Consider the following 7,112-nt stretch of genomic DNA (forward strand, 5'->3'; position numbering starts at 1 on the left):
GTGTGACAGAGGGAAGTCGTCCTTTGGACTTGCCTTATTTAGATCTCTATAGTCGACATACATTCTAACCCTTCTGTCTTTCTTTGGAACTGGGACGACATTTACGACCCATTAGGGGTATTTGGATACCTTGATGAAACCTGCAGTTATTTGTTTTTGAACTTCTTCTTTTATTTTAAGAGCTATGTCGGGTTTCATCCGACGTAACTTTTGTTTTACAGGTTTCATTCCTGGAATTAGTGGTATAGTGTGTTGAGCTATTTCTCTATTAATGCCTGGAATATCTTCGTATGACCAAAAAAATACATCGATAAATTCTTTAAGTAAGTTAATTAAATAGGTTCTTTCTTGTTTATTCAGTGTTAATCCGATTTTAACTTCTCTTTTACGGGTTAAATCACTTGAGATATCAACCGTTTCAGTTTCTTCAATTACCGGTGTTTTCTTTTTGAGAGTTTCCATTGCTTTAATAATTTCTTTGTCTTTTTCATCGTTAGTTAAGCAATGCTCGTCATCTTGGGTTAGAGAAGAACACAAGAAATAAGGAGAAGAAGAAATATTATTATACTCTGAGATCATTACATCAAAGAGCGATATGTCCTCAGGGACTTGATCACTAACTATTCTAGGAGAAGAAATAGGAGGGGAAGGTACTACTACTAAAGACTTAGAAGACTCTAGGGGGAGAGACTCCGACTCAGACTCTGACTCATACGACTCTTCAAACATCGGTCCTTGCCCTGTTGTGATGGATATTTTTCTTCCGCTTGGAGTAGTCACCTTGATCGTCTTGCGCCACCCTTGTAGTGATCCTTCAGCTAGAGTGATTAGCTTTGAGGGATTGAAGTTTTCGCTTTGTAGGATTGTCTGAATGAGCGAAGAGTTGTCTTCTCTGTAAGTTGGCTCATTCTTTTCTCGCCCAAATAATAATCCCATGACGAAAAAGTCAAAGCATGGGGGTGCTTTCTCCTTGTGGGCAGGACTTGGGATTTCTTCTGTGAAAAAACAATCCAAGATAATCTCAAAACCCGGTTGCCTTATGTCGTTTACGAAAAATGGCTCGGAAAATTCATGGCATGGATAGTCCTCTCCTTCTTTTATGAATTGACCATGAAGTGTAAGAGGGTACTGATCCATTGGGATTGCTTTCTTTTGAATGCGAGCGTCCCTACGTGCCTTTGACTTTTCCTGGGCTTGCTTGAGATCTTTCCGAGTCGGTTCAAAACCAAGTCCGAAAGTGTCTAACTTAGAGATTTGCCATTCCTTTCTTCTTTCCTAGGGTCATCCCAGGAAAATGTCTTTGTTTCTTCAGCATAGTATTTACAATCATGTTGAAATGGGGGTCATGGCAACGAGGGGTCCTTTCATCCTCCTGGATTAAGGAGACTTCTTCGTTAAAGCCCCATAAATCTTCATCATCCTCGTCGTGCTCCACATTAATGATTGGATTTTCTATAGACTTGATCCTCATAGGCGAAGCATCGATGGTGATAGGAATTCCCCCAACTATAGCTTGTACTTGTTGGTGGAGAGATGAGGGGACGACCTTTAGGTCATGAAGCCAAGGGCGTCCCAAAAGAAAATTGAACAAAGCTTTAATGTCTACTACTTGGAAAGTAGTAGCATGTTCTATTTCTCCCGCCGTTACATTCAGGGTAATTTTACCAAAAGCTTGACGACGAGTGTTGTCATAGGCCCTTATTCCTTGTGTAGACGGAGTTAAATCTTCATCCCTTATGCCTAGCATCCTTGCAGTTCTAAGTGGACAGACGTTGATGGCCGATCCGTTGTCTACAAGAGTCATAGGGACATTCATTCTCTTGCAAACTACTGTGAGGTTTAATGCCTTGTAGTGTTTGTCACCTTCTAGAGGTAAATCCTTGTCAGAAAAGGTGATCAAATTAATTGGACTAGGAAGATCGCTTGTGAGGAAGTTTGCTAATACCTCAGGAGTAGTTTCAGAATCTATCCCTATTTTTTCCAAGGCATTCATTACAGCCAACCTATGTTCTCGAGATGTTGCCAAAAGTTTCCATACGTTCATCTCAACTTTTGTCTTCTTAAACTGTTTAACAATATCATTGTCTAAAATGATAGGTATGGGAACTTGTTGTGTGGTTGGCATAGGTTGTGTTGAAACGGGAGGTTGCATTCTTCAAGATCTTGTGAGGACGTCTATCGATGGGTCTTCTTCAGCCCAAAATTTATCTTTGGTGTAAAACACAGAAAGTGGAGATCCTATTATGTCTTTTAAGTAGACATCTTCTTCATCACTGTCCTAAACTCCATTAATGGTTGCATCGTCTTCTTGTTGCACTTGGACTAGTTTCTTTTCATCAATCATCTTTGAACTAAATCCTTGAATTTGAAACAGTTTTCGATAGTGTGACCCCCTGATTGATGATACTGACAGTAATATCTATCCGTCCTTTTCAATGATTCGAATGGTCTCGGTTCGAGATGTTTGATCTCGCCACTCTCGGAGAGCATTCCAAACAATTTTGCATATGGGATCCCAATTGGAGTGTAGATTCTATTGCTCTTCTTGGGTTTTTCAGTGACATGTAAGGAAAAACGCTTTGCCTCATAAGTCGTTCCCTTGCTAGCTAGAGGTAATGAGATCTTATTAGCTTCCACAAGATCTTGAATGAGGTTTTGAAACCTGTAGCATTCATTTGTGGTATGACCGTTTCCTTGATGGTACTTGTAGTAGGATTTGGGATCCCACCTTGGAGATCGCTTTTCTGGTGTTGGATCCTCTGATGGACCAATAGGTTTGATTATTCCTTGATCATAGAGATGATCAAAAGTAGCATCGTAGGTCATTCCTATGGGTGTGAATTCTCTTTTAGGTTTATCTTTCATAAGTGGAACCTCGTCATATTTCTTTTGGGGTTCCTTTATAGCTTTGAGAGCTTCACGTAGTAAATGCGATACCTCCATCATAGTCAGTGTGAGCAATTGTATATCTTCTTTACTTGCCGAATCTGGAAGGTTATCCTTGACATCAAAAAAAAGTTTCCTCCTCTTTTTCTGTGGCATATATTTCTTTGACAGGTCTAATGAGAGACGAGGGGTCAACCTCGTTTTCCTCATCAGAGATAGCCAGGGCATGAGCGAGAGGTGCATTATCAATGCTTGGCTTCTTACTGGCATGGTGCAATGGCAGCTTATTGCTATCGATCAAGTCTTGGATAGCTTCCTTAAGCTTCCAACAGTTTTCGGTAAGATGGCCCCTACCTTGGTGATACTTACAGTGTGCATTGGGGTTCGAATTATCTGACCTCTTTTCGACTAGTGGGTCCCCAAATGGTCCAATAGGAGTTATAAGACCTTTTGCATTTAATCGATCAAATGCGGTGTCATAACTCATGCCAATAGGAGTAAAGTTCCTCCTAAATGGTTTCTTTTTCCCTTGATTGTTCATAGCAAGGATTTCACCTAAATTAAAAGTGCTAATGTGGTTTGAGTGGGTGTTTTTGGAAGAAGAAGGATTGTCGTTCTTCTTTCTTTTCCAGCCACTGTTGGAGGCAGCTTTTAACTTAGCCAAGTCGTCTTCAATATTGATCCCAATGTCATAGATGGCCTTGAAGGTATGGAGATTATTTTGATACTTGAGATGCTTGGAATATTTTTCTTGAAGGTTTTTGATGAACAACCTTACAGACTCTTTTTCACTTGGCACCTCAATCATCTTAGCTGAGGTTTCTCTCCATTTGTTAAAGAAAGAGGTGAATCCTTCGTTCTCTTTTTGTTTGAGGATTTCAAGTTCACTATCTCTACTACAAAATTAGCCAAAGAGACCCGATATAAGAGACCGGTTAAGTGCATAACAGGTCTCTCCTCTTAGAGAGACCGGTTATTGTGTACGACAGGTCTCTCGACAGATCAAAGAGAACCGTCATTTAAGAAAATGGGTCTCTTGAAATTTTTTTAGAAAATGGAGGAATATAGAGAGACCATTCATCTTAATTGACAGGTCTCAAGTAATATTCAAGAAACCTGTAATTTAAAATAACCGGTCTCTTGAATTTTATTTTTTGAATTGAGAAATTAGAGAGACCCGTCAGTCTTAATAACAGGTCTCTCGATTTTATATCCCATGTAGGCAGCTAAAAAGCCCATAACCCTAGAATAATCTCTTCATTTTCTCTCTCCTGTCTGCCGCCACTTCTCATCTCTTTTTTTCTTTCTCTCTCTTCTCCCTCCTCTCAACTCATTATCCTCAATTTTTTTTTTGATTCTAAAGAGAATCTCACACAACAAGAGATACGAATTTAATCCTTTATTTCTTTTGATCCATCGTCAAGGTGAGTTTTGTATTATTTTTCGCTATTAATTTTTTATCTTAATTTTTTCGTATTTTTAATGAAAAATATGAATTACTTATAATAATTACTTTTTAACTTCATTTTTCGGGTTAAAAATTTATTGGTTTTTCGTTTAGTCATGATAAAACATTGTTTCTTTATTTTTGCATGTTAATGAATTCATTTTAAAAACTTTTTCGCCATTTTTTTTTATGAAATCTGAGTATGTTAGATGATTCCAATTTCGTTTGGAGGTGGTTTTTCATTTCCTTTTATTTGGTTCTTTACTTTTTTTTTTTTGGCTTTCTTCTTTCATATCAGATCTAGTATTTTCAAAAAGACTAAGATATGCGGCCCTAGTTTTATAAAAATAGAGACCGCTTTTCTTATAAAGGCAGTCTCAAAATTTTCAAAATTGAGACCACTTATCATTAAGAGGCAGTCTCAGCTTTCTCATTCTAGAGACCGCTTTTGAAAAGCAATCTCTTTGCCAAAGAGACCGCTGCGCTAAAGGCTGCCTCTAAGGCAGTCTCTTTGACTAATTTGGACGGGTCTCTTTGGCCAATTTTGTAGTAGTGTATGGTCAGTCTCAACTTGAATGTTGCACTTGTACCTATCAACGAAAGCGTTTGCTATGGACTCCCAGGTAGAGGTCTTCTCTTTCTCGAGAGAAAAGAACCATTGTTGGCAAACGGTCTCGAGAGATAGTGAGAACAGAGAGGGGAAAACCTTATTATCGATACCCTTAATACTCATTATTGTTTCGAAGGCTCTTAAATGAAAATAAGGGTTATCAGTTGCTTTGAATTTCGGGATGTCATTGGCATTGAACTTCTGCGCAAGAAGATCTTTGTCCACCGAGACCCCTTGTGATGTAAGCCCTTGAAACTTGTAGTTCATACAGCGCCTGTTCACACTAGATTAAATGTGGCGGGGAACAGTCGGCCTGGACCGACTAGAGTCTCTAGCCCAAAAAAAAAAAAAAAAAAAAAACAAAAAAAAAAACAAACAAGGCAGGTAGGAAACCACCTTCCTACTTGGTTGAAGGGGATCCAGTCTTTAAAGTGGCCGACTGATCGCTTAGCCTAAAAACAGACAACCAGTCGTCCAGGGCATAGGTGGCGTGACTAACTACCTCGTACCTGTCCGCAACTATCGGCCATGCAAAACAGTCGGTATAGTATGCAGTTGGATATCAGAGTTTCGATACTTAGCAAAGTCGAAACAAATTCAACATAAAAAATTTCGAAACATTTTGGCAAAAAGGCGACCTAAAATAATGGTCGCCTGAGTTATATTAACAGCCGGCCAGAAGGACCGACATAAATATTCATACCCCCGGCCCCTTGGCCGGGTAAAAGATACAAAAAGAAGCCGGTCATTAAGACCGGCAAAATATTCAAAACCCCGGCCCCTTGGCCGGGAAAACAGAAACAAACGGCACGCAGGCCGTAAAAAGAAGACATAAAGCTTAAGAAGGGGGCAGATCTTCAATAATAGCAGCTGCCGCCTGGTCAGCACTCTTTTTGCTGGACTCGGCTTCAGCTGCATCCTTCTTCGATGCATCCACCCCAAGCGGCACAAGCGCCACCGCCGGCTCCTCCTCCTCCAACGCCTCGTCCTCAGCAGCCGCCAGGATCTCTTGATTATATCTATCAGAACACTGGCGGTACGTTTTTTCCCATGAGAAAAAGTCGGCATTGGGGAAGAGGCGGCCCCAGGTCAGGCGCTGGATCTGAGTAGAGTCTTCCATCATCTCTCGGACCAGCTCCTTCTTTTCTTGCTCGGCCTTTGCCGAGAGCTCCTGAGTAAGACTCTTCTCCTGGGTCACCATGCGTTCCTTAACGTGTGCCAAGGATTTCTCCAAGGTGTCGTATGAGGACATTTTTTGGCGAAGAGGTCTCAGCTCGGCCTTGAGATTGTTGATGGTCGTCTCCAGCTCATTATTTTTCTTCTAGGCCGCCTCTAACTGAGCTCGGATAGCATAAGTAGCCTGCGCCTGATAATAAAGAATATCAATTGTCAAAATCTCATTTTGGGCAATTTGAAACATTGCCTTATCACAGTCAGAGGCGGCCATAGCTTTTGCAGCCTTTACCTCTTTGTTCTTCCTGTCAAGCGGCTTGCGAAAGCCGTTCACTCGGAGCATGACCTAAGTAAAAGGGAACAGGCGTCAGTTTTCAAACAAAAAACAGGCGTCCTGGAATTTAAATAACCAAAAATATGCCAAGTATACCTCAGCAAGGACCCCTGCAATCCCGTCTAGGTCAAGGGTGCCGACACCCCTGACCGCCTCCCTCTCAGCCAGAGGGACGACTTTGATCATAGACTTGGCCACCTCGACCAAGTCTGGCTCCTGAGGGCCGGCTGCATCAAGCATAAACAAACGGGTTAGACCTAGTAAAGAAGGGAGCAAGTCTAAATTCACAGGGACAGCTTCATACTTCTAGGCGGCCTGATTGGAGTTTCAGAAGGAATGGACGGCTGTTTCTCAGCCGCCGCATGTTTCCTGGCAGTACCAGGAGAGCTCGCAACAGTCGTCCTTCAGGTCTTGGAGTCCGGCTGTTGGGAAGAAGAGGTTCTTGGAGTGCCCGTCTAAAAAAAAAAAAAAAACATTCGGTCAGTATATGCATAAACCCAACTCCAAAAAGAGAGTGAGGTTCGGAGCTCACCAAGGGCGCCCCCTTGTTGGGGGAGTCGGTTGAGGATTGTTGCATAATAGAGGCTCGCAACATGGCCACCGCAGTCTTGGAAGCGGCGATCTTGCTCATGGCGTCCGCTACAAAGACAAGATACCAAGTT

This window comes from Chenopodium quinoa, unplaced genomic scaffold, assembly GCF_001683475.1.
Source record: "Chenopodium quinoa cultivar QQ74 unplaced genomic scaffold, ASM168347v1, whole genome shotgun sequence".
In the NCBI taxonomy this organism is placed as follows: Eukaryota; Viridiplantae; Streptophyta; class Magnoliopsida; order Caryophyllales; family Amaranthaceae; genus Chenopodium; species Chenopodium quinoa.